Here is a 26032-nt window from a genome sequence, read left to right as displayed (position 1 = left end):
GAGGGAGGAGGGGGGATGGAAGAAGGAAAGTAGGGAGGAAGGGAGGGAAGATGGAAGGAAGGATGGTAAGTAGGAAGAAAGGGAGGAAGGAAGGGTGTGGGGGGGACGGGAGGAAGGAGGGAGGGAGGGTGGAAGCAAAGTAGAAAGGAAGGGTGAGGGGGACAGGTGGGCGGAATGAAGGAGGGAGGATGGAAGGAAGGAAGGAACGTAGGGAGGGAGGGAGAGAGGAAGGGAAGGAGGCGAGAGGGAGGCAGGAAGGAGGGGTGGGGGAAAGAAGGAAGGAAAGTAGGAAGGGAAGGAGCGAGGGAGGATGGAAGGAAGGAAGGAAGGAAGAAATAGAGGGAGGGAGAGGGAATGCCTGGCTGGGGAATTCTGGGAGTTGAAGTCCATTCATCTGGAAGTTCAAGACAAGGTTGGACACATCTGCCTTAATGGAAAAAACGAAACCAGAACCATCGATGACTTTGCAATTTGTCTGCAGGGAGGAGGGAGTCCACAAGGCGGGGATGATTGGATCACCTGCCTGGTTTTTACCTGCATCACCCTCCTGCCTGCCAAGCGTTTCATCTCCCTTTTGAACAACGAGTGAAACCGGTTTGTTCTGAACTCAGGAAAAAAACCCCGAGGCCAGGGAGATGCAGCTAGGCCTCAACATAGGACCACAATCAAGCCCATCGGTTGCTAAGTGAGACAATTCTTAAGTGAGTTTCGCTCCCATTTTACGACCTTTACGAGAGGAAGAGAAGGAGTAAACAAGAGGAGCAGGAAAAAAGAGAGGTGGAGGAGGAGGAGGAGGAAGAGGAGGAGGAGGAGGAGGAGGAGGAGGAGGAGGAGGAGGAAAGAGAAGAAGAAGAGGAAGAGGAGGAGAAAAGAAGAGGGGAGGAGAAAACGAGGAGGAGGAGGAGGAGGAGGAGGAGAAAGAAGATGAGAAAGAGGAGGAAGAAAGAGGAAGAGGGGAAAGTAGAGAAGGAGGTGGAGAAAAGAAAAAGAGAAGAAGGAGGAAGAGGAGGTGAAGAAGAAGAAGAACAACAACAACATAAGTAGGGGCCAGTAGTATTGTTGTTGCACCCACAACCCAAAAGCCACCAATCTCCATGAGACGCTCCTCCTTAGTTACGATTGGGAGTCAGTCAGAGAGACTCTCTTAATAAAGTCTTTGCAAACCTCAGCTGTTCTTCTGCACTGCAGCCAGACTATCGATTGCAACCCATTAGGGAGCGCTGCCTTGGAACTGTTTTCCCTCTAAATGACAAGGGAGCCAAGCCGAGAGGCAGGAAGGGGACAAGGATATCTGTCTTAGCAGTTGGCCTTCCAGGGACATCCAAAAGGGGGCAGCAGCAGAGTTCACAGAACCCAATCTAGACAGGGCGTCCTCGATTTACAACCGGCCACTTAGTGACCATTTAAAGTTTATGATGAAAGCTCCCCAAAGACTCTTTTGCCACCTGGACTCGAAGTTACGGCAGCTGCACGCCTTGCCTTTTTGTGCCCTGCATTTACGGCCATTTGCAGCACCCTAGGGTCATGTGACAATGATTTGTGACCTTTTTTTGGCCAGCAATTGGCATTTAATTCATTAAAAAAGACCAAAAACCATTGAGGACAATGGAATTGCTTAATGGACTGCAGCAGCCAGGGTTGATCTCCTCTAGGACTGACCGGTTGGATGGCCTTGCAGTCCAAGGGACTCAATGCAGGAGTCTTCTTCTCCAGCACCAGAGTTCAAAGGCCTCCATTCTTTGGTGCTCAGCCTTCCTTATGGTCCAACCTTCACAGCCATCCATTGCAACTGGGGAAACCATCGCCTTGACTATACGCACTTTTATTGGCAGGATGCCTCTGCTTTTTAGGATACTGCCTAGATCTGCCATCACTTTCCTCCCCAGACATAAAAAATACCATTAATAAGTGAATTGCTATGTCCCTGGACAATAAATTGACACCTCCTGTAGGCATCTGGGCTCTTAGCCCTGACCTGAAGTGGGGAAAGTCCATTGTTAACACGAGAACTGCATGCATGACCATCTACCCACAGCTGCCCAATCATGTTGCTTTGGACCCCTTGCTGGAAGGACAGAAACTAATGACAAGGAAGTGATGGGTGTCAGTCATGTGCTTTCCAGAAATCCCTGCAGGGATTAAAGGAAAAGATAGTTTGGTCTTGTGAGAGCCATCACAGCTAATTACAGGGCAAGGCAATGCTGATTGCAGCGGGCATTCAGATCTTAGCCAGGGGTGATTCAGATCAACCCGATATGGCCACCTCATTATCTAACAGCTGCTGTCCAGAAGTTAAATCCATGTGCTCATGTTTCAAGGTTGTTAGTCACCACAGCTTGAAGACGGTTCCCAAGGAGAGAGATGGAGAATGCTAGGACTGGAAGGGACCTGCCCAAGGAGGAGTCCTTATATCATCCGGAATGAATGGTTCACCAATCTTTCCTTGAAGACCTCTAGTGATGGGAGCACTCAAAACGTTGGGAGGCAAGTCATTCCACTAGTTAATTGCAATAGCAGAGTTGGAAGGGACCTGGGAGGTCTTCTAGTCCAACCCCCTGCCCAAGAAGGAGTCCTTATATCATCCCGGATTGAATCAAAACAGGAATAGGAATAAGAACAGAACAACAGAATAAAATAGGACAGGACAGAACAGAAGACAGAAAAGAATAGAATAGTTGGAAGGGACATTGGAGGTCTTTGTCCAAACCCCTGCTCAAACAGGAAAACCTAGACCCGTGATGGCGAATCTATGGCATGCGTGCCACAGATGGCACACAGATCCCTCTCTGCGGGCCTGCGAGCTGTCACTCCACCATACATGTACGCATGCCTCTTGCCGGCCTGTTTTTGGTCCCAGAAGGCTGCAGGGAGGCCTACTAGGCCCAAAACGGGGTGTGGGAGGAGCACAGGGTGTGTGTGTTTGCACGAACATGTGCAGAGGGATAGGACACGGGGGGAGGCCGGTGTCGCACATCCATTGCATTATGGGTGCTTCCGGCACGTGACAACAAAAAGATTAGTCATCAACGCCCTAGACCAGAGTTGCCCAAACTTGGGAACTTTTAAGACTTGTGGACTTCAACTCCCAGAATTCCCCAGCTGGGGAATTCTGGGAGTTGAAGTCCACAAGTCTTAAAAGTTCCCAACTTTGGGCAACTCTGGTCTAGGGCATTTCCAACAAATGGTTGTTGTTGTCCAATCTCTTCTTGAAAGCCTCCAGTGATGGAGCACCCACAACTTCTGGAGGCAAATCCTTCCACTGGTTAATTTTTCTAACCCTCAGGAAATTCCTCCTTCGTTCCAGGTTGCTTCTCTCCTTGGTTAGTTTCCATCCGTTGCTTCTTGTCCTGCCTTCAGGGTCTTTGGAGAATAGCTTGGCCCGCTCTTCTTTGGGGCAGCCCCAGAGATGTTGGAACAATCTCACTGTTGGGACATTCCTCCTTCGTTCCAGGTTGGTTTTCCCTCTGCTGAGCTTCCACCCATTGCAGCGACCTCAAATGCTATGGAGAATAGGGTTGGCGTCCTCTTCTCCATGACAGCCTGCCCCTCAAGTATGGAAAGACAGCCATCGGGTTTCCCCTAAGCCTTCTTTTCGTCAGACTAAAGATATCCAGTTCCCTTAGCCATTCATCGTGCAATTTATCCTCCAGGCTTCTTATCTCTTTTGTTGCTCTTTTCTACACACTTTCCACACAACCGCCATTGTCTTTCAGAGACATCTGGGTACTTTGGTCTTCCAGAACTGGGTCAGCGAGAAAAGATCAAGAGATTGATGGACGTCGGTGCTCTTGAGAGAGGCCTACAGCTTCACTATAGTGTGTTGGGTTCTTCAGATGTTTTTTTCCCCTTGATCTGCAGCAGAACCGAAATTCTGATCTTGCAGGACATCAAAAGGCATCTGGAAACCTCCCCCCCCCGGAGTGAAGGAATGATATTAAAAGGCAGGATTTCCCCACCAACGGGCTTTTTTTAAACAATTCTCTTATACAGTATATATTTGTAGGCATACATTCACAGAGTTGTTGTTATTTATCTTTATCACTTTTACATATTTGTTTTGCCATGTAAAAGGTTAAAAAATACATTCTGGGTTGCTTTGCTTGCCATCCCATACACCTATTTATGCTATCACACCATATTTTCCCTTTCTTTTCTCCCTCCCTCCCTCCTCTACTTTCTTCCTTCCTCTTCTCCTTTCCTTTTCCTACTTCCCTTACCTCTCCCCTACTCCACTCTTCCCCCTCCTACCCTTTCTCCTTCTCTTTCTATTCCTTCCTCTCCTTTCCTCTTTCTTCCTTCTCTCCCCTTTCCTCTCTTCTCCTCTCTTACTCTCTTCCTTTCCATTTCTGTTGTTGTGGTTATCTCTTTTCAACTCTGAACTGGGGTGTTTTCTGGATGGTATCCCGGCAAACCCTGTTATAATTTTATACATCCTTCCCTATTCCCTTTTCTTCATTATCATATCCTAACTATTTTTTCCCCTCAATATGTCATTCTTGAACATATATTAATACTTTCTTTTCTATTTCCTCCCCTCTTCCCCCCACTTTTCCACTCAATAGTGTCTTGTCTGAGTTCTATATATTTCTCTCTCTTGCTTCTTTTCTAAATTCCTTTGTCTAACCCAGTGTTTTTCAACCACTGTGCCGCGGCACACTAGTGTGCCGTGACATAGTGTAAGGTGTGCCGTGGGAAAATTACTTTATATATAGTCAATATAGGCACAGAGTTAATTTTTTTAAACATTTTCTAATGGTGGTGTGCCTCGTGATTTTTTTCATGAAAAAAGTGTGCCTTTGCACAAAAAAGGTTGAAAAACACTGGTCTAACCAATGATAAAATCTTCCCCATGTCTTGAAGTACATCAATTCCTCTTTATCCTTTATTCTCAAGGTTAACCTATTCATCTCTGCACAATCTAAAAAATTTTTTTATTGTCTCTTCTTCGGTTGACTCATAAAGCCCACCAATGGGCTTTATGAGGGCCAGTTCATGATTTGGAGAGTTGTATAAACTATCTCCGTCTTCAACAGTAGGGGAAAGGGAGGGCAACGTGAACTAAAAACCATCTTGTGGATCAAAGCGCTGATCAGCTCTGCAAACCCAAGGTCCTGATCGTTCCTCCAAGAAAATGAGGTTCTGGTATAGAGTGGCCCAAACTTCCAGGAGTTCGTGTTGGACAACACTAAGTTTAGAATAGAGCTGAAAGGGACCTTGGAGGTCTTCTAGTCCAGCCCCCTTCTCAAGCAGGAAAACCAATACCATTTTAGATAAGTGACTGTCCAGTCTCTTCTTAAAATTGTCCAGGGAGAATTTTAGAACTCATAGGGAGTGGAATGAAGGGGACTAAAAGAATAACAGAATTGGAAGGGACATTGGAGGTCTTCTAGTCCAATCCCCTGGACACTATATTGTTCTGGATAAAAGGCTGTCCAATCTCTTCAAAACCTCCAGAGATGAAGCACCTACAACTTCTGGTGGCAAGCTGTTCCACTGGTTAATTGTCCTCACTATTAGAAAGTTTCTAATTCTCTTGGATTAGTTTCCAACCATTGTTTCTTGTCCTGCCCTCTGGTGCTTTGGAGAATAATTTGACACCTTTTGTGGCAGCTTCTCAAATACTGGAATATTGCTATCATGTCATCCCTAGTCCTTCTTTTCTTTAGACTAGCCAAACCCAAATCCTGGAGGCTGTTTTTTTAGACTTGAGGCTAAAATTAACAGTTGCAGGAACTGGGCAGGGCTAATCTAATGAAGAGAAGTGCCAGAGGAGACATAATAGCAGTCTTCCAATATTTGAGGGGCTCCAACAGAGAGGAAGAGGGCAAGCTTTTTTCCAAAGCACCCGAAGGCCAGACAAGGAATAATGGATGGAAACGGACCAAGGAGAGATTCAACCTGGAAATAAGGAGGAATTGACTGACAGTGAGAACAATCAACCCATGGAACAGAAGTTGTGGGAACTTCATCCCTGAAGGCTTTCAAGGAGAGAGTGGACTGCCATCTGTCAGGAATGGTGTAGGGTGTCATGCTTGGGGGGGAGGGGTTGATTAAATGACCTAAAAGGCCCCGTCCAACTCTTCTCTTCTCTTCTTTTCTCATCTCTTCTATTCTATACTGTTCCGTTCCATTCCATTCCATTCTTCTGTTCTGTTCCATTCCATTCCATTCCATTCAGAAAAACCTACACCATGTCAGACAAATGGTTGTTCAATCTCTGCTTAAAAACCTCCAGAGTTGAGCAAGGTGACTCATTACGAGGCAAGCTATGGTCCACCTTGTCTGGAGAAGGATCACAAGTTTCTTAAGATCTGCCAGATCCTCTCCTGATGTGCCTTCAGCTCCCTCACCATCTCGAAAATTTCCCTTGGGTTACATAACACTGACTCATTTCACATAAAGTTGATGTCATCTGCTTCATCGCTGGTCCAAACAACCCACATCACGTGAGAATCTCTTCCTGCTTTAAGATGTACATCACAGAACCATTGTGTGTAAACCTCACTGCCCTCTCTCAACATCCGGCATGTCTTGGGAAGATCCTGGGGAACATTCTCAGAGGAAACACCTGGGTCTTAACCAGTAGAGAGGAAAGCCTACTCATCAACCCAACAGTGTCTTCTGAATGTTCACACCGGTGGTGGGATTCAATTTTTTTTACAACCAGTTCTGTGGGTGTGGCTTGGTGGGCATGGCAGGGGAAGGATACTGCAAAATCCCCAATCCCTCCCCACTCCAGGGGAAGGATACTGCAAAATCTCCATTCCCTCCCCACTCCAGGGGAAGGATACTGCAAAATCTCCATTCCCTCCCCACTCCAGGGGAAGGATACTGCAAAATCTCCATTCCCTCCCCACTCCAGGGGAAGGATACTGCAAAATCTCCATTCCCTTCCCACTCCAGGAGAAGGATACTGCAAAATCTCCATTCCCTCCCCACTCCAGGGGAAGGATACCGCAAAATCTCCATTCCCTCCCCACTCCAGGGGAAGGATACTGCAAAATCTCCATTCCCTCCCCACTCCAGGAGAAGGATACTGCAAAATCTCCATTCCCTCCCTACTCCAGGGGAAGGATACTGCAAAATCCCCAATCCCTCCCCACTCCACTAACCTGCTTTCTAGCTCTGTTCTCCTGTGCAGAGCAACAAAAGAAGACTCAGCCAATCAGCTGGGACTCGGGAGGCAGTGCCAGCCGGAGGTGGTATTTGCCGGTTCTCCGAACTACTCAAAATTCCCACTATGGGTTCATCAGAACCAGTCAGAACCGGCTGAATACCACCTCTGGTTCACACACATACCCACAACACAGATGTAGGCCCACAAATATTTTTCGGAAGCTTGCCAAGTTAGCAAAGGAAAGTCAAATCAACAAGACACAGTACGGGAAGAGTTGAGTCATAGCAAGGAAGGCCTCCAAGGCACTTCAGGAATGCGACTGGATTCAAGGAATCCATTCTTTCTTCCTGCCCAGATGTTCCTCAGTTTCATCCCTTCCTCTCCATGAGCTGAACTTGGGTGGTTGCCAAGAGTGATGGAACCACAGTCCCCGTGAACCCTGAAGGATACCGGTTTACCAAGAGGAGAAGCCAACGATGTAAGTCTTTGTTTAGCAACATGTCGATGATTCCATCGAACAGGCGGTATTTCCGGTTGGGTCACAGGCAGGAAAGAGTGAGATTGGAGAACAATCATGTAGAGATAAGCAGCTCCTTCCCCTTGTGATCCAGAAGCACGCCGTAAAATCAACAAAAACTCTGAGTAAGAGGAGAAGGGAGAAGTCCTCTTTGAACATATTTGGAAAGACAAACCATGACGCGCACACAAAACAGAGTTCAAGGATGTGTTCCACGTCACTCAATGAATCTCCTTTAATTTACCGGTCTTCTCAATCATGCAATCAGAAAAGGAGAAGGCTTCTTTTTAAAAAAATCAACATTTTTTTAAACATTAAAATCACAATTACACTTTTCCAGCTTTCAGTTATCGGTATAATTCTCCCCCCCCCCAATTTCAATTTTCTATTCTAAGGCCTATTGTTTTATACATATACCTCCTTATTTCATAATTACTCATTTATATAATAAATGAGTAAACACCTCTGTTACTCTCTGAATATATACCAGTTCCTTTTGTTATACTTTCTATCTACTCATTATACATTAATTTTACATTTCTTTTCAAACCAATGATACCACCTATTCCATATCATGTAATACTCTGTTTCCACTCTATCCATTAGTTCCATCGTTAATTTATCCATTTCCGCGCATTCTAGCGCCTTTTTTTTAATAATCTCTGCATTTGAGGGGATGTTTTTTTGTTTCCAATTTTGGGCGAATGTAATTCTGGCTGCAATAATAAGGCGAAGCATAATATATTGAATTTCTTTACTTATATTTCTTTTTATTATTCCCAGAAGAAACAGCTCTGGCTTCATATAAATTTTTTGTTCCAACCATTTTTGGATTTCCCCCCTCAGTACTCCTTAGCTTTGGGAGATGTCCACCACATGTGGTAGAAGGTCCCTTGTTGATGGTTGCATTTCCAGCAATTTGGGGGTCTATTGGGGAACATTTTGACCAATCTCGCTGGGGGTAAATGCCACCTATAAAACATTTTGGAGATATTCTCTTTGTACGCAGCCAACATCGTCAATTTATAATCCCCCCCCCCACAATTATCCAAATGATCCAATTCAATATTGTACCCAAATTTTTTAGCCCAGATTACCATTGTTTCTTTCACAGTTTCCTGAAAAGGAGAAGGCTTCTAACTTTCACCACCCAGCCAACAGCTGGGACTGGGACAACCCAATAACAGCTCAGCAGTTTAGGGATTTAGGACTACATTTATTTATTTAGGGACGTTGTCAAAACTAAACCGAACAATCATTTGAGTAGGGGGTTGGACTAGAAGACCTCGGAGGTCCCTTTCGGCCCTTAGAATCTATATTTTATGTTGTGGGTGGTGTAGCAAAATCTGTTGGGCATAATGCTGAGGTTTAAGGTCCAATGAAGCAGGAAAGCTGTCCTCAACTTACAAAGTTCATTTAGTGACTGCTCAAAGTGACAACGGCACTGGGAAAAAGTGACTTATGACACTTATGACCATTGCAGCACCCCCAAGATCATGCGATCACAATTCCAAGGCTTGGCAACTGACTCATATTTATGACGGTTGCAGTGTCCTGGGGTTATGTGATCCTTTTTGCGACCTTCTGACAGACAAAGTCAATGGGAAAGCCAGGTTCACTTAACAGCAATGTTTGTAACTGAAAAACTAGAGATTCACTGAACAACGGTGGCAGGAAGGGTTGTAAAATGGGGCCACACTCACTTAACAACTGCCTTGCTCAGCAACAGATCGTTTGGGTTCAATTTTGGTTGCACGTCAAGCACTAACCTGTATTATAGCCATGACTTTCAAAAAGTGTAGCAGAATAACAAGAGTGGGAGATTTTCTGGTCCAACCCCCTGCGAGCTCTACTTTGTTGTTGTTTGTTGCTGTTTAATAAGAAATGGAGATAGTGACAGATTTTATTTTCCTGGCCTCCAAGATCACCGCAGCCAAGAAACACACTTGCTCCTGGGGAGGAAAGCGATGGCAAATCTTAGACAACGTACTAAAAAGCAGAGACATCACCCTGCCAACAAAAGTGCGTATAGTCAAGGCTATGGTTTTTCCAAGTTGCAATGGATGGCTGTGAAGGTTGGACCATAAGGAAGGCTGACTCCATTGTTACATCTTCAAACCTCCACAGCTTCAACCTTAAACTGTCTACCATGGACTTCACCCCATTCCTAAGAAGTCCGTAAAGGGAGCACCAGTGTGCCTACAGTCCAGTGGTGGGTTTCAAAAATTTTTGGAACCTACTCTCTGGGTGTGGCCTCCTTTGTGGGAGTGGCTTGCCGGCCATGTGACCTGATGGGAGTAGCTTGACGGCTATGCGTTTTTTTTTTCTTTCTTTCTTTCTTTCTTTCTTTCTTTCTTTCTTTCTTTCTTTCTTTTTCTTTCTTTCTCTCTCTCTCTCTCTCTCTCTTTCCTTCCTTCCTTTTGTCTCTCTGTCCCTTTTTTCTTTTTTTCTTTCATCTCTCTCTCACTCTTTTTCTTTCTTTTTTCTTTCTTTCTTTCTTTCTTTCTTTCTTTCTTTCTTTCTTTCTTTCTTTCTTCCTTTCTCTTTCTCTCTCTGTGTGAGTCTGTCTGTCTGTGTGGGGGGGGGGTTTCAAAAAAAATTTGGACCCTCTTCTGTAGGTGCGGCCTGCTTTCTGGGTCCACTGGTGGAACCTCTTCTAACCGGTTTGGTAGATTTGACGAACCGGTTCTCCCGAATAGGTGCGAACTGGTAGGAACCCACCTCTGCTACAGTCCCTGTCTTACTGTGCCCATTTATCTGCATTTACTTCCTTTGTGTTTATGTTCATAGCTCTACTTGTTACCTTGTACATGTCTGACAAACAAATAAATAAAATAAAAATAAATAAAATTTCCAGCTACTGAACACACAATGTTCCGTGTTGGCACAGTATTTTAAGCCCTAAATAACCAATGAGTTTGCATTCCACACCAAAACATCCAGCTATGCAAAGTAACCAGGGCTAGCATTAGCCAACGTTTGTGCATGCTGATGCATCCACAGAGTTTTCGACAACTTAATTGTGTTGTAGAAAGACGGGGAGTTGTACGTGAGGGACGCTTTGGCAACCGAGTGCATAATGTCACACACAAGAATGTACTTGGAGTAAACTGAGGTCAAATGAGATCATAATAATGTAAACTGTCTCAACTGGTTCTCCCAGCCGGTTGGGAATTCAGTCAGCTGCCAATCAACCGATCTGTTCAAAAAAAGCTTTGCCGATTGACAAGAATGGATGCATAATAAATAAAAACAAAGCCGGTGAAAATATACACGATTTATGGCTTCGGTCTGGCCTCTGAATCTCATTTAAATCTCATTTAAAATGAGATTAAAAATGAAAAATAGCCTTTCCAACTGGCGGATATTCTACAGCTGATCCTCAACTTACGACCACAATGGAGCCCAAAATCTCTGTTGTTAAGTGAGACATTTGCTAAGTGAGTTCTGCCCCACCTTTCTTTGCACAATTGCTAAGTGCATGACTGCAGTTGTTAAGTTAGAAACATGGTTGTTAAGTGGATCTGGCTTCCCTATTTGACTTTGCTGGTCAGAAGGTCGCAAAAGGAGATCGCGTGATCCCGGGACGTTGTGACCGTCATAGCTATGAGTCAGTTGCCAAGTGTCTGAATTTTGATCACCTGACCATGGAGATGCAGCAACGATAGTAAGCGTGAAAAATGGTTGTTAAGTCACTTTTTTCAGTGCCGTTGTAACTTCGAATGGTCATTAAATGAGCCGTTGTAAGTCGAGGACTACCTCTTTTCAAAAAACTGCTGGTGGGTTAACCAAAAACCATAGCAAAAGCTTCACTGGGTTTGCGCTTGACAACTGCTTCACATGTCAGAGTCTGGAGCCAAGTTTCAAAAGAAATCCAGTTATTTATTAGGAGCAACATGTCAACAGGTACCCAAGTGAAGTCAGCTCTGACCCCATGTAATTTATAGCCCAATTATGACCCTGTTTTCCCCCATGCCCCCCAGGGTGTTTAATAAATCACATCCTCCAACTGAGCATTTTCCCCAGGCTGTAGAGATCACTCCCCCCCTCCGGCTGCTGTGGGTAACCTGGGATACAGCCTTGAGAGAGATAAGCCTGGAATGTGCCTCTGTCTTTTGCTGCCGTGCCATTTCATCGGTTTCCCATCCCACCAACTCGAGAGCAGGCCAGGGATGTTTTGCAATTTGACATTATATTTATGACAGTCACAGTCTCTCCCAAGACCTTTTGCGACCTTCTGACGGGCAAAAGACAATGGGGACGGCAGGCTCACGTAACATCCGTGCTACCAACTTAACACCTGCAGCGATTCACTTAACAACGGTGGCAAGAAAGGTCATAAAATGGGGCAAAACTCACTTAAATGCCTTGCTTAGCAACGAAAAATGGGTTCACCGTTGTGATCATTAAGTCAAGGACGATATATACATTTTACATACAGCGTTTCTTAGCGCCCCTTTCATTTGTGGCTTAGAGTCACCAAATTGACTTTAAGGCACAAATACGCAAAGGCATTTAAAAAGCCGTAATTTCGGCTACTATTAAAGCTGAAACACCCTTTGTTGGAAAGGTTTAAGGCTAGTTCAGACTGCTTGTCATCACCACCAGTTCCCCGGGCCGACTCACTACGCTAGTCTCCAATCCCTTTTAATTATTACCCAGGACAGTTTTCCATCGGTCTTCAGAGGTGAGTCAAATACTTAGGCCGGCCGGGGCTCATCGGATTAAAGAAGACTCAACGGATTAAATTGCTTGGTATATTCTGAAATTATCCAGTCTCCATCCTTGGGCTCCACAGATGTTTTACTTTATCTTAAGGCCAAAACCTTACAATCCAGACATTTGCCTTATCCATCGTTTTATTTGAATCCTGCCTTTATTATTTTTTTAGAAATAATTCAAGGTGGCAAACGTTTAGTTTGGTCTAGTGGTGTTTTAAGAAGAGAATGGACAGATACTTGTCTGAAATGGTACAGGGTCTCCTGTTTTAGCAGGGGGTTGGACTAGAAGACCTCCAAGGTCCCTTCCAGCTCTATTATGATAGATGGATTAAAGCAGGAGATTGTGAGGTCAAGTCCCGACTCTCCCAACTAAGTGGCATCATCAGTGCTACAAAAGATGGGTTTGCTCTCTCTTTATGTATGTGGCTTCACTTTCACAACTGCACGAGCCAGAAAGAGGGTTGTGAAAATATCTACAGACCCCTCACATCCTGGACATAAATTGTTTCAACTTCTACCCTCAAAACGACGCTATAGAGAACTGCACACCAGAACAACTAGACACAAGGACAGTTTTTCCCCAAATGCCATCACTCTGCTTAACAACTAATTCCCACAACACTGTCAAACGATTCACTAAGGCTGCTTTACTATTACTATTAGTCTTCTCATGACTCCTATCAGCCATCTCCTCCCATTTATGACTGTATGACTGTAACTTTGTTGCTTGTATCCTTACGATTGATATTGATATTGATTGTTTCCTAGTATGATTTGATTGCTTATTTCTACCTTATGACTATTATTAAGTGCTGTACCTTATGATTCATGATGAATATATCTTTTCTTTTATGTACACTGAGAGCATATGTACCAAAGACAAATTCCTTGTGTGTCCAATCACAATTGGCCAATAAGAATTCTATTCTATTCTGAATTCTATTCTATTCTATTCTGAATTCTATTCTATTCTTATTCTGATATTCTATTCTATTCTATTCTGTTCTGAATTCTATTTTATTCTGGTATTCTATTCTGAATTCTATTCTGTTCTGAATTCTATTTTATTCTGGTATTCTATTCTGAATTCTATTCTATTCTTTATTCTGAATTCTATTTTATTCCTATTCTATTCTTTTCTATACTATTCTATTCTTTTCTGAATTCTATTCTATTCTTTATTCTGATATTCTACTCTATTGATGGGACCTTGGGTTTCCTCTTCGTAGTTCTGTTGTTCACTGTTTGTCTGAATTGGTAGTTCCTTCACTGGGTTGGATTGTTTTTTTCATACAGTTTAGTTGTTGGTCTAGCGTTAATCTTGGTGTTAATTTTTTTGCTTCTGTGCCTTTTTTCCCCTCCCCAAAATCAGTGAGCAGGCAAACCCAACACGGCACTTAAAGGAGACCATTTGCACCTAAAGTGGATTATTTCCATTGACGTCAAGTGTTTCTCGGCCAGATTAAATGGACTGCAGACCAGAGTGGAAAGTTTGACTTTTCTGGTGTTTCCTAGGGTTTTTTTTTGGGGGGGGGGATGTGTAACCAAGGCAGATTCCTTTCCCCAGAAAAAGGAAAAGGCTGGGGGAAATTGGAAACAATTTCCTGGGCGGAAAAGGCTGGATTTAGAGGAGAGAGGTCTGTTCAACTCAAGCAAGAAAACAAGGAAATCCCCCTGGCTTTCTCCCTTGAGAACCAGAAGTGAGAATTCAGCTGGGAATTGAAAATTGGGGTGAGCGTTTTGCAGAAACATTGATCAAAGGCAAGGCTGAGTATAGAGAATTAAGGGTATATTTGGGGATATCTCTGAGGGGAATAGGAAGGGAGGGAGGGAAGGAGAAGGAAGGAAAAAGAATTGGGGAGGAAAGAAGGAGGGTGATGGGAAGAGAAAGGAAGGAAGAGAGAGAAGGAGGGAGGGAGAGAGGAGTAAGGAAGGAAAAAGAATTAGAGAGGAAAGAAAGAAGGTGATGGGAAAAGGATGGAAGGAAGGGAGGGAAGGGGGAGGGAAGGAGGAAGGAGAGGAAGGAAGAGGGAAGGAGAAAGAAGTCAAGAGGAATGGAGGGAGGGAGGGAGGAAGGAGAAGGATGGAAAAAGAATTTGAGAAGAAAGAAGGAAGGTGACAGGAAGAGGAAGGAAGGAAGAGAGGGAAGGAGGGAGGAGATGGAGGGCGGCTGGAAGCAGAAAAGAGGAATGGAGGGAGGAAAGGAGAAGAAAGTATGAAGGAAAGGAAAGAAGGAAGGCGAAGGGAAGAGGAAGGAAGGAAAAAAGAAAAAAGAGTGAGGGAAGAGTGGATGGAAGGAGAAAAAGTGGAGAGGAAGGAAGGAGAACAGAAAGAAGGAAACCGGAAGGAAGGAAAGAAGGAAAGGGAGGGAGGAGAGAGATGGAGAAGGAAGGAAAAAGAGCGAGGGAAGGATGGATGGCAGGAGAAAGAGTGGAGCGGGAAGGAAGGAAGGTGAAGCGGAGGGAAGGAAGGAGAAGGGGAGAGGTTGGAAGGAAGGCGGGAAGCAGCTGGCAGAGGCCCCCGGTTGCCACTCTTTGTGGAGGCTGAGGGCCATGTGAATCCAGAGAGCATGGGACTTGGAGGCTGGCTTGGCCTCAGCAGCCATGCCCAGAGCTGCTCTGGTTGCCCACCTGGGCCTCCGAGGGTCACTCTCCTCTGTGGCCCACCATTCCTGGGAATGAACACCCAGCCCACTTCAGCATCCTACGGATGATGCCCGGCTGGCAGCCCTCGGAGCCAGCCAAGCAGCTGCTTGTCGCGCTCTCTGGAGGGGCTGGGGGTGAGGCACTCCCTCTGGGTCAGTCATCAAGGTCAGCCGATTGAACCACACATTTAATCCTTTCCCTGTGATCCAGTTAAGCCCGTTGTGCAATCTGCCCTTTCCAGTAGATCACGGAGGGAGACGGGTGGGAATGGAAAAGGCCCCGGAGACAATTGTATGTTCCTCGTCCAGATTGCCTTGTAGCCACAACGGCAACAAACAGGCAGAGGCTAAAGCATCAGCTTGATTGCCAAATGGACAGTCCTTTCTTTCTTTCTTTCTTTCTTTCTTTCTTTCTTTCTTTCTTTCTTTCTTTCTTTCTTTCTTTCCCTTCTTCCTTCCTTCTCTCCCTCCCTTCCTCCTTCTCCCTTTCTCTCTCTACTTCCTCCCTTTCCTTTCATTCTGTCTCCTTTCCCTCCTCTCATTCACCCTCCCTCCCTTCCTTCTTTCCTTCCTTTCTCCCCTTCTCTCTCTCTTCCTTTCATTTCTTTCTCCCTACCTCACCCTTCCTTCTCTCCTTTCCTTCCTTCCTCCTTCCCTCCCTCCCTTTCCCTTCCTTTCTCCCTTTCTCTCTCCCTCCCCTTCCTCCTTTCCTTTCTTCCTGTCTCCTTCCTTTTTCCTCCCTCCCTCCCTCCCTCCTTCTCCCTTTCTTTCTCTCCTTTCCTTTCCCCTTGCCTCCTTCCTTTTTTCCTCCCTCCCTCCCTCTTCTTCTCTCCTTTCCTTCCTTCCCTCACCCTTCCTTCTCTCCTTTCCTTCCTTCCTTCTTCCCTCTCTCCCTTCTTTCCTTTCCTTCTCCCTTTCTTTCTCTCCTTCCACCCTTCCTGTCTTCCTTTTTTCCTTCTTCCCTCCCTCCCTCATCCTCCCTCCCTCCCAGCTTTCTTTCCTCCCTTTTCTTCCTTCCTCCTTCTTCCTTTCTCTCCTTCCTCTCTTTCCTTTCTTTCTCCTTCCTTTTTTCTCCCCCCCCTCTCCCTTCCTACTCTCCTTCCCTCCCTCCCTCCCTCCTCTCTTTCCAAGGAGTTCAAATAGCATTCCATAATGAAAACATTTGAGCCCAGGGATCTCCAATACAGAGAGTCCTCAACTTACAACCATTCATTTAGTGATCGTACAAAGTTACAATGGCCCTGAAAAAAAGGACAGGATTGTTTTTTCATGTTGTGGTTTTTGTAAGTCCAGGACTATCTGTATTTGCAAAACGGAGTTCTTTGTCATGAATCACTTTGTAGTTTGACCTTCTCTTAATCAATCTGTTTGTTTTCTTCATTCACTGCTCCTCTTATCAATGAATAAACAGTGCTGAACCTGTTCCCCGTGTCTTGGTTGCTCACATTTCCATGAATTCAGAATGGAAAAAGAAAGTTTGCTTAAGAGTACAGCTTCTGTCTGTTAAGTATTTGCAAAAAAATGTTTTAATAATGAAACTACGGATGTTTGAACTGTTGATGTATTACTGTGGCTGTTTCAGTTGTAATGTTTTGGTCTTACACATCACCAGGGAATATAAGTGTACCAATCAATATTGCACCATCCATTGGACAAACTGATGAAAGAAATACAAGGAAAGTAGGAATCAGAATATTATCTAACTTGGAACAAATGGACAGAAGCAAAAAATAAGGAAACCTAAAACAGTGATTAATAGAAGTATTAGCAGAGAGGGATAAAATAAGATACAGCTAAGATAAATTAAGACATAGTAAAGTTAGTTAGAGCACAAAGTACAACATAGGTATTATGATAGTCTAATATAAACAGGTAAATGTAAATAAATATGGAATAGTATATATAAATAAGTACAGAATAAGGGGACCACGAATGTAAGTTAGGAATGTATAGGGGGCAAACAATCAATTGTATATACACACTGATATGGAACTGCTGTATGAGGGGGCGTTTGGATCCTTTGTTGTTTTAATCTACATTCTGTTTTGTTTATGTGTATATGTGTTTAAAATAAAATTATATATATGTCTGTGTGTGTTTGTCTGTGTGTGTGTACCGTGTGTACCGTATGTATGTATGTGTATATATATATATATATATACAACACGTATATATATACATACATACATACATACATACATACATACATACATACATATATATACACGTGTTGTATTTGTGCTAATAAATAAATAAAGGGAGACTAGTATAGATCTATTTCAAGCTATTTAGCTCTCATGAGCTAGCCATACCCTTACTGGGATTCGAACCTGTGCTCTAAATAAAAAAATAAGTCAAGGGGGAAGCCTGATTCACTTAACAATTGTGAGATTCACTTTAACAACTGCAGTGAATTGCTTAACAACCATGGCAAAAGGTTGTAAAATCAGATGCAATTAATTTAACAACTGCCTTCCTTAGCCACATAAAGCGTGCTGCCATTTTTAGTTGTAAGTTGAAGCCACAAATTATGGTTTTACAAACCATTCTAGAAGCAAATCTAGGTCCATAGCTTTATATTGCTACAGGTAGTCCTTGACTTACAACAGTTCACTTATTGACTGTTGAAAGTTACAATGGCACTGAAAAAAATGACTTAGGACCGTGACTTCAAAACCTCATCACTGGAGGACTTGAAGAAGAGATTGGACAGCCTTTTATCCAGAACAGTATAGTCTCTATAGGGTTGGACTAGAAGACCTCCAAGATCCCTTCAAACATTGCTATTCTGTTAGTCCCTTGCATTACACTCCCTATAAGAGGTAGGGAGGAAAAATCACAGCTTGATAATATTAAAAGATTTACCATTTTAACAGGAAGCTACAGTGAGGGGGCAGCCAGTTGGGTTTAGGGTTCATTGCCGGTGAAGGCTGGAGTCCAAAAGTTCATCTGAAACAAAGATGCAAGGAGACACAAAGATTGAATTGTGACTGGAGCTGAAAATCTCCTACACACAGACATACACAAACACACACACACCAAACAATTCTCCAAAACACAGAAAAAGTGGGAACACACTGTGTTATAAGGCAGCACAACTTGTTCCTGAGAAAATAGACAGGCAAAGTGAGATGTCGGCCTCCTCAGAGAACTTACAGATTTATCGTTTTTTTTCCCCTTTGTTTTTTTCCCCTGGTTTTACCCAGTTTTTTGCAGTTCCATTTAAAAAGACAGCCTGGATTGGTCTGAGCCAGGGGAAAAAAATGGGGGGGGGGGATTGTTGAAGCTACATTATACAGTTTATAGGTAAGAAATACCTGTACTTCAAATTTAGTAGATGGGTTACAACATTTTGGTTCCATCAATCTGTCTCTGTCTATCTCATATATCATCCATCTGTCTGTCTATCTCTCATGCATCTATTCTGTCTGTCTGTCTCTTTCTTTCTATCTATCATCTAGCAGCTATCTATCAATCATTCATCTATGTATCAGTGGTGGGGTCCGGATCCCGTCGCAACCAGTATGCTGCGATGGGGCTGGGCATTCACTATGTGCGTGCACTGCACACATATGCACACCCACCACCCGCGATGCTCTAGCTGTTCGGTGGAACGTTGTACAGGTGCCATATGCTGTGTGCGCATGGCCCAGTTGGGTCCAAATACAGTTAAGGAATGCGGGTGGGCAGGTGGGCCCGCCGAAGCACCATATCGGAACAGTGCCTGATGCTCCCAGCAGGCACCAGTACCCACCACTGGTATGTATCTATCATCCATTATGTATCTATGTATCTATGTATCTACTGTATGTATCTATGTATCTATGTATCATCCATCTATCTATATATCAATCATCCATGTCTATCTATTTGTCTATCTGTCTGACTATCATCTTTCTGTCTCTATATCTGTCTGTCTGTCTGTCTGTCTATCTATCTATCTATCTATCTATCTATCTATCTATCTATCTATCTATCTATCATCTATCTATCTATCTATCTATCTATCTATCTATCTATCTATCTATCTATCTATCTATCTATCATCCATGACTGTCTATCTGTTTATTTATCTGTCTGTCAACTGTCTGTCTGTCTATCTATCTATCTATCATCCATTTATCTATATATAAATCATCTATGTTTGTCTGTCTGTCTGTCTGTCTATCATCTATCTATCTATCTATCTATCTATCTATCTATCTATCATCTATCTAACATCTATCTATCATCTATCTATCTATCTATCATCTATCTATCTATCTATCTATCTATCTATCTATCTATCTATCTATCATCCATGACTGTCTATCTGTTTATTTATCTGTCTGTCATCTGTCTGTCTGTCTGTCTATCATCCATTTATCTATATATAAATCATCTATGTCTGTCTGTCTGTCTGTCTATCATCTATCTATCTATCTATCTATCTATCTATCTATCTATCTATCTATCTATCTATCTATCTATCTATCTTCTATCTAACATCTATCTATCTATCATCTATCTATCTATCTATCTATCTATCTATCTATCTGTCTGTCTGTCTGTCTGTCTGTCTGTCTGTCTGTCTGTCTATCTATCTCCCCACATTTAAGATTTTTATAAATAATGCAACAGCGCACACCTATATAATGCCCCTACTTATTTTCCCCACAACAACCCTGTGAGGTAACTTGGGCCGAGAGATAGGGACTGGTCCAAGGTCACCCAGCCAGCTTTCATATCTAACACAGCACTAGAACTCACAGTCTCCTGGTCACCCAGTCGCCTTTGGTGCCTAAAGGAGAACTAGAGGTCACTGCCTCCCGGCCATTGGCCCAAAACCATCCAGATGGCTCTCATGCCTAAAGGAAAACTAGAACTCACAGTCTCCTTGTCATTTGTCCAAAGTCACCCAGCTGGCTTTCATGCCTAAGGCAGAACTAGAACTCACTGCCACCTGGTCATTGGCCAACAAATACCCAGCTGGCTTTCCTGCCTAAAGGCAAACTAGAATTCACCACCTTCTGGTCATTGTCCCAAAGTCACCCAGCTGGCTTTCATGCCTAAGGGCAGAACTAGAACTCACCGCCTCCTGGTTTCCAGCATGAAGGTGATGATGCTTTACAGATGCTTTTTTTAAAAAACTGGGCTCATTGAGTTTTTATGGAACTAACATAGTTTTGCTTTCCTTTGCTGAATTGCAAACTTTCTGGTGTACAGGCGCTTTATGCCCATTTCTCCACAGAGAAATACGTGCATTTAAAAAAGATTTATTATTACTGACAGAAACCCAGGGATGCTTTCCCAACCTGGCGCCCACCAGGTGAAGGGGAAGCTGGCCGGCGGCGCGTTTACTCCCTAAAAACCAACGCCTCGACCGAATTGCATGAAAAATCCGACTTGGGATGAGTTTTGGGCGGGCGAATTTATATTTCTAAAAACCCTAACTTTTATTCCCTCAGCAAAATCGCCCTCGCGCCTGCGCAGTGGGGAGGGCGAAGCCATCGGCTTGCCCGTCTCCGGCCGGAGTCAAGGGCGGGTCAGAGCGAGGCACGACTCGAGGGGGGCGGAGCGGTCTACATCCGGGAACCTCCCCCCCCCTCCCCGCCGTGTGGTCTGTCGGTCTGAATCGGCGGCGTCCTCGCGCCGAGCGCTGGTAAAGCGGCATTGAGAACGTTCGCGGCGCCTCAGTGCTCTTCCGCCGGCTCAAGGAGCTGGAGCATCTTTTTTGCAGGTAAGGAGTCCCTCCGGCGGCCCCTTCCCCGACTTTGGGGCGGGGGGTGTCGGGCCACGCTTTGCGCCCAGCCTCGCTCGCTTCATTTCGGGGGTTGCTTCCCTTCGGTGCACGGCTTGCAAAATTTGCAAAGGGGGAGCCTCGATGCATTGCCCGGACCTTCACGGGGTGAGTGGCGAAATTGGGGTGGGGTGGGGGGGGGTCCAGAATCGGAATTGCGGTGGCTGATCGGCCCCCCCCCCCGTCTTCCAGCAATGGACTGCAATGCCCATCATCCGCGGCTGGTGGGTTGGTGTTTTTTTTTCCCCTCCCCTCCCCATTTCCCTTCTTTTTTTTCTCCCTCTGGATTGCATGGCTGGAGAAGAAGGGTCAAATTGGCTGGTGGGGGGGGGGGGGAGAGCGGGCTTATTGCAGGGGGCGATGGGAGTTGTAGTCCCATCTGGTGCTGGGGAGAAGCTGAAGGTTAGTTTTTTTTAATGGGGATGGGGGAAGAAGAAGGTTCAAAGGATCTGCTGCTTCTCCTCCCACCCACCCACCCATCTAACCCAAAAGGGAGGACTGCCTTTGGAGTAAAGGAATTGGAGAGAGAGCTGGGGGTCTGCTAGCAATTTGGGGGCTGGTCTATAGGGCAATTGCAAGAAATGGGGGGTGCGATCCGTCCGGCTTCCCTTCCAGCCCAGCATGGGGGTGGGGGCAGGTCTATGAGAAGATGCCCCCATCATGGACAGCTCTTAGACCCCCCCCCCTTGAGCTGTCAAGATGGGGCTCCAAGATTTGGCTCCAAGAACTTCCTAAACTGGATTCTTCCCTGTATCTCCAATGGGGGGAAGGGTCCCCCTCTTCTCAAGAGGTGGGGGGAGAAGAAGAACCCCCAGATCCTTCTACTCCTCTGATCTTTGCTTCTTGGGGAAATCTTTCCAAGTACACCCCATTTAGGGGGGTGTTCCTGGATCTTCTGGGGGAGTTAGGGGAGGCACCCCGACTGATCCCCCTTCCTTCTCTTTAATGGCATGATTTAGGATCGCCCCATTGGCACCTGCTGGGTGTCAAATCCGTAGACTTGCCTCTGGGATCCGGCTAGGGAAACTGTGTGTGTCCGTGTGTCCGTCCTTCATTCTGGAGCTGAGGGGTGCATCCTTCCAACCAGGTCTGTTGGATGGGGGAGTGGGGGGGTTTAAATCCCTGAAGCTGGAAAAGGTGTGGATAGTAGATTCATGGAAAAGGAAGGTGTCTTTGCCTTTTATTATTATTTTATTTTTTTTGCAATGCACTGTTTTGTCAGCTGGGACGTTTTTGTAGGGCTGGGCTGTCTTCCCCACTTTCCTTGCCTGGGGGGTGGGTGGAGGGAAGGAGGGAGAGGGAGGGCAGCTCCCCATGGTACTGTCCTCATTTCTAATTCAGTCCTTGCTATTTGATTTGGCCAGTGTCCGAGCCCGAACATGCTGTCCGTTCAGCTCCGGTTGGTATTGATCTGGCTTCTAGAGCAAGAAAGCAGCTCAGCAGACAATTTATTCTCTCCCCCCCCCCCCCTGATTCCCAAGAGATCCCTGCTCTCTTTCTCTCCACCCGGGCTTCAAAAGGCACGAAGCAGACCACCCAGCTTCACCTCTTTCAAAAGCTGCGGGAGGAAAGCCACACCATTTTTCTAGCTTTGGGCAAAAAGGAAGGCAGACGCGGAGAGTCCCTTGTGTGTCTCCGACACCGAGGAGGCATTGGCGTGGCAGGGAAGCGTCTGCTTTTCTTGTAGGGAGGGGAGGGGAAGGAAGGAAGAGAAAGAGAAGTAAGGAAGGATAAAGAGAAAGAAGAAAGAGAAGGAAAGAAAAGGAAAGGGAAAGAAGGAAGGAAGGAAAAGAAGAGAAAGAAGGAAGAAAAGAGAAAGAAAGGAAGGAAAAATAGAAAGAGAAAGGAAGGAAGAAAGAAAAGTAAGGAAGGATAAAGAGAGCAAAAAGAGAAGGAAAGGAAAAGAAGGAAGGAAGGAAAAAGAAGAGAAAGAAAGAAGGAAGAAAAGGGAAAGAAAGGAAAGGAAGGAAAAAGAAAGAGGAAGGAAGAAAAAGAAGTAAGGAAGGATAAAGAAAAAGGAAAGGAAGGAAAAAGAAGAGAAAGAAAGAAGGAAGAAAAGGGAAAGAAAGGAAAGGAAGGAAAAAGAAAGAAAGGAAGGAAGAAAAAGAAGTAAGGAAGGATAAAGAAAAAGGAAAGGAAGGAAAAAGAAGAGAAAGAAAGAAGGAAGAAAAGAGAAAGAAAGGAAAGGAAGGAAAAAGAAAGAAAGGAAGGAAGAAAAAGAAGTAAGGAAGGATAAAGAAAAAGGAAAGGAAGGAAGGAAAAAGAAGAGAAAGAAAGAAGGAAGAAAAGAGAAAGAAAGGAAGGGAAAGGAAGGAAAAAGAAAGAGAAAGAGATAAAGGAAGGAGAAAGAAGGTAGGAAGGAAAGGGAAAGAAAGGAAGAAAGGAAAGGAAGGAGAAAGAAAGAAAGAAAAAAAGGGAAGGGAGGAGAAAGAGAAAGAAAGAGGAAAGAAAAAGAAATAAAGAGAAGGAAGGAAAGAGAAAGGAACGAAAGAGGAAAGAGAAAATGAATGAAAGAGAACGGAAGAGAAAAAGAAAGAAGGGAAAGAAAGAAGGAAGGGGAAAGAAAAGAGAATGAAGAAAAAGAGAGAAAGAAAAAGGAAGAAGAAAGAAAGTAGGAAGGAAAAAGAGAGAGAAGGAAACAGAAAGAAAGAAAAAGAGGAAAAGGAAAAACCCATAGGCCAGGCTGAGAGAGGGGATTTTAAAATTGCAGCTGGAGAAAAGCTTAGCAAAACAACTGGTTTTGTTCCTGGGTGTCCCTAATTCCGGCTGATGTGGTTCACTCGCTCCTTTGAGTTGACTCCCTGCTGGCTCTTCTTTGGGCAGACATCCAGAGTCCTGTCGCACTTGGTGTGTGTGTGTGTGTGTGTTGTGGTGTACGGATGGGTGAAAAGAAGAACCCTTGGCAAGATTTGGCCATGGCGTGATGCCCTTCCTGCCTCTCTTCCTTTTTCATCTCCGAAATCGTGCACAAACTGTGCTTAGCCAACCCGCAAGAACATCTCGGGGGGTTGCCTCGTGCAGGATCCCTGCTAAATGCAGAAGAGAGCTTTAGGATCTGGGCTTTTTTTTTAAAAAAAAATATACAATGAAATTGGGGGTTTCTGTAGCTGCACTGACAGACAACTCTCCTCTCCTGTTTGGTTTTCTGTTGCTTTCTCATTGGAAAGGCTGTTCTCCAAACAGAAGGCTGTCCGGGTGAATTTATTTATCTTTTCCAAGATTTTGCATGTCATAATTTACTTACTTTACCGTGTTTATTTATGCCGGAGCAAGTTTATTTCTCTTCTTCAAGATGATCCCTTGGTGCACGTCACATATTTATTTATGGGTGGCATGATTATGCCAGAATATTATATTTCAGAAAGAATTATCTTCCTTTTCCTTCCTTTTCCCTTCCCTCTTTCCTCTTCCTATCTGTCTTTCATTCTCTTTTCTTCTTCCATTCCTTTCCTTCCCTTTCCCCTTCCTCTCTGTCTCTTCTCTCTTCTCTTCTTCCTTTTCCTTTCCTTCCCTTCCTTTATTTTCCTTCCCTTCCCGCTTCCTCTCTGTCTCTCTTATCTTCTTTCCTTCCTTTCCCTTCCCTTCCCTTTTCTTCCTTTTTTCCCCCTTCGCTCCACCTCCCTTCCTTTCTTTTTCCCTTCCCTTCTTTTCCCTTCCATTTTCTTCCTTTCTTTTCCCTTCCTTTCCCCCTTCCTCTCTGTCTCTCTTCTTTCCTTCCTTTCGCTTCCCTTTTCTTCCTTTCTTTTCCCTTCGCTCCACCTCCCTTCCTTTCTTTTTCCCTTCCCTTCTTTTCCCTTCCATTTTCTTCCTTTCTTTTCCCTTTCCCCCTTCCTCTCTGTCTCTCTTCTTTCCTTCCTTTCGCTTCCCTTTTCTTCCTTTCTTTTCCCTTCGCTCCACCTCCCTTCCTTTCTTTTTCCCTTCTCTTCTTTTCTCTTCCATTCTCTTCCTTTCTTTTCCCTTCCTTTCCCCCTTCCTCTCTGTCTCTCTTCTTTCCTTCCTTTCGCTTCCCTTTTCTTCCTTTCTTTTCCCTTCGCTTCCCTTCCCTTCTTTTCCCTTTCCTTTTCTTCCTTTCCTTTCCCTTTCTTCCCTTCCCCCTTCCTTTCTGTCTCCCTTCCCCTCCCTCTGTCCTCTTCTCTTCCTGTTGTCGTCCCTGTAGGGAGTTTACCGCACACCCCTTTTTCCTGCCTCATTTATAGGATGCTTTTTCTGCACACATTGGTAACTCGATGTTTTGTTGAAATTAAACATTAATAAGCGGTATATGAGTAGATGTGTAGCTCTTTTAACAGGGCCTGGTGAGTTAATTTTCAAACTTCTTCCCCACCTCTGAACCGTAAATTTACATTTTTTTCAAAGGAAAAACTCATTTGAAGAGGGAGTATTGATAAAGTAAACTTCTGGGGAACCAGCAGTCCAGAGTAGCGGTATTGTATCCTAATGATGCCGTAGGAAATCCTCGATATAGTCAATATTGGTAGTCCTCGTCATACAATAGTTCATTTAGTGACCGTTCAAAGTTACGACGGCGCAGGAATACGTGACTTACAACTGTTTTTTCACAGTTACGACCTTTGCAGCAATCCCTGTGATCATGTGATCAAAATTGAGGTGCTTGACAACGGGTTCATACTTACGACCATTGGGGGGCCCCTTTGGCGACCTTCTGACGAGCAAAGTCCATGAGGAAGCCGCATTCACTTAACAACCTGGTTACTAACTTACCAACCGCAGTGATTCACTTAACAACGGGGGGGAAAGGGTCAAAAAATGGAGAAAAAATTCACTTCACCTCTGTCTCCCTTAGCAACAGATTTTGGGTTTGCTTATGGTCATAAGTCGAGGATCACCCGTATAATTTTTCTACGCGATAAGGATCTTGCCTCTGCCCCATTAAAATGCTTCAGGTAAAGGAAAATGTAAAGGTTCCCCTCGCACGTATGTGTTGGTCGTTCCCGACTCTAGGGGGCAGTACTCATCTCCGTTTCAAAGCCGAAGAGCCGGCGCTGTCCGAAGACGTCTCCGGGGGCATGTGGCCGGCATGACTCAACGCCAAAGGCGCACGGAACGCTGTTCCCTTCCCACCAAAGGTGGTCCCTATTTTTCTACTTGCATTTTTTACGAGCTTTCGAACTGCTAGGTTGGCAGAAGCCGGGACAAGTCACGGGAGCTCGCTCCGTTACGCGGCGCTAGGGATTCGAACCGCCTACTACTGATCTTTCTGATCGACGAGCTCAGCATCTTAGCCACTGAGCCA

The 26032-nt window shown here is 44.7% G+C and overlaps 1 protein-coding gene and 1 long non-coding RNA gene across 2 annotated transcripts in view; one reads left to right on the top strand and one right to left on the bottom strand.

Moving 5' to 3' along the window:
• Positions 1–16507: 16507 nt before the first annotated feature.
• On the bottom strand, positions 16508–21866 carry LOC148043747 (uncharacterized). The gene is made up of 3 exons (XR_015697841.1): positions 21755–21866; positions 17865–17948; positions 16508–16656 (listed from the first exon to the last, which is right to left on the bottom strand). It is a non-coding gene; the product is annotated as an uncharacterized LOC148043747 (long non-coding RNA).
• The window catches only part of RNF24 (ring finger protein 24), a 59664-nt gene continuing 54215 nt past the window's right edge, over positions 20584–26032 (top strand). Inside the window, exon 1 of the mRNA XM_087723940.1 lies at positions 20584–20718. The gene's annotated coding sequence lies outside the window, so the exon portion shown is untranslated. The remainder of the gene's footprint in view (positions 20719–26032) is intronic.

This window comes from Thamnophis sirtalis, unplaced genomic scaffold (genome assembly GCF_051295495.1).
Source record: "Thamnophis sirtalis isolate CommonGarterSnake01/CBP01778 unplaced genomic scaffold, rThaSir2_p1.2 scaffold_10, whole genome shotgun sequence".
Lineage (NCBI taxonomy): Eukaryota > Metazoa > Chordata > Lepidosauria > Squamata > Natricidae > Thamnophis > Thamnophis sirtalis.
This window is presented reverse-complemented; position numbering and strand designations above follow the sequence as displayed.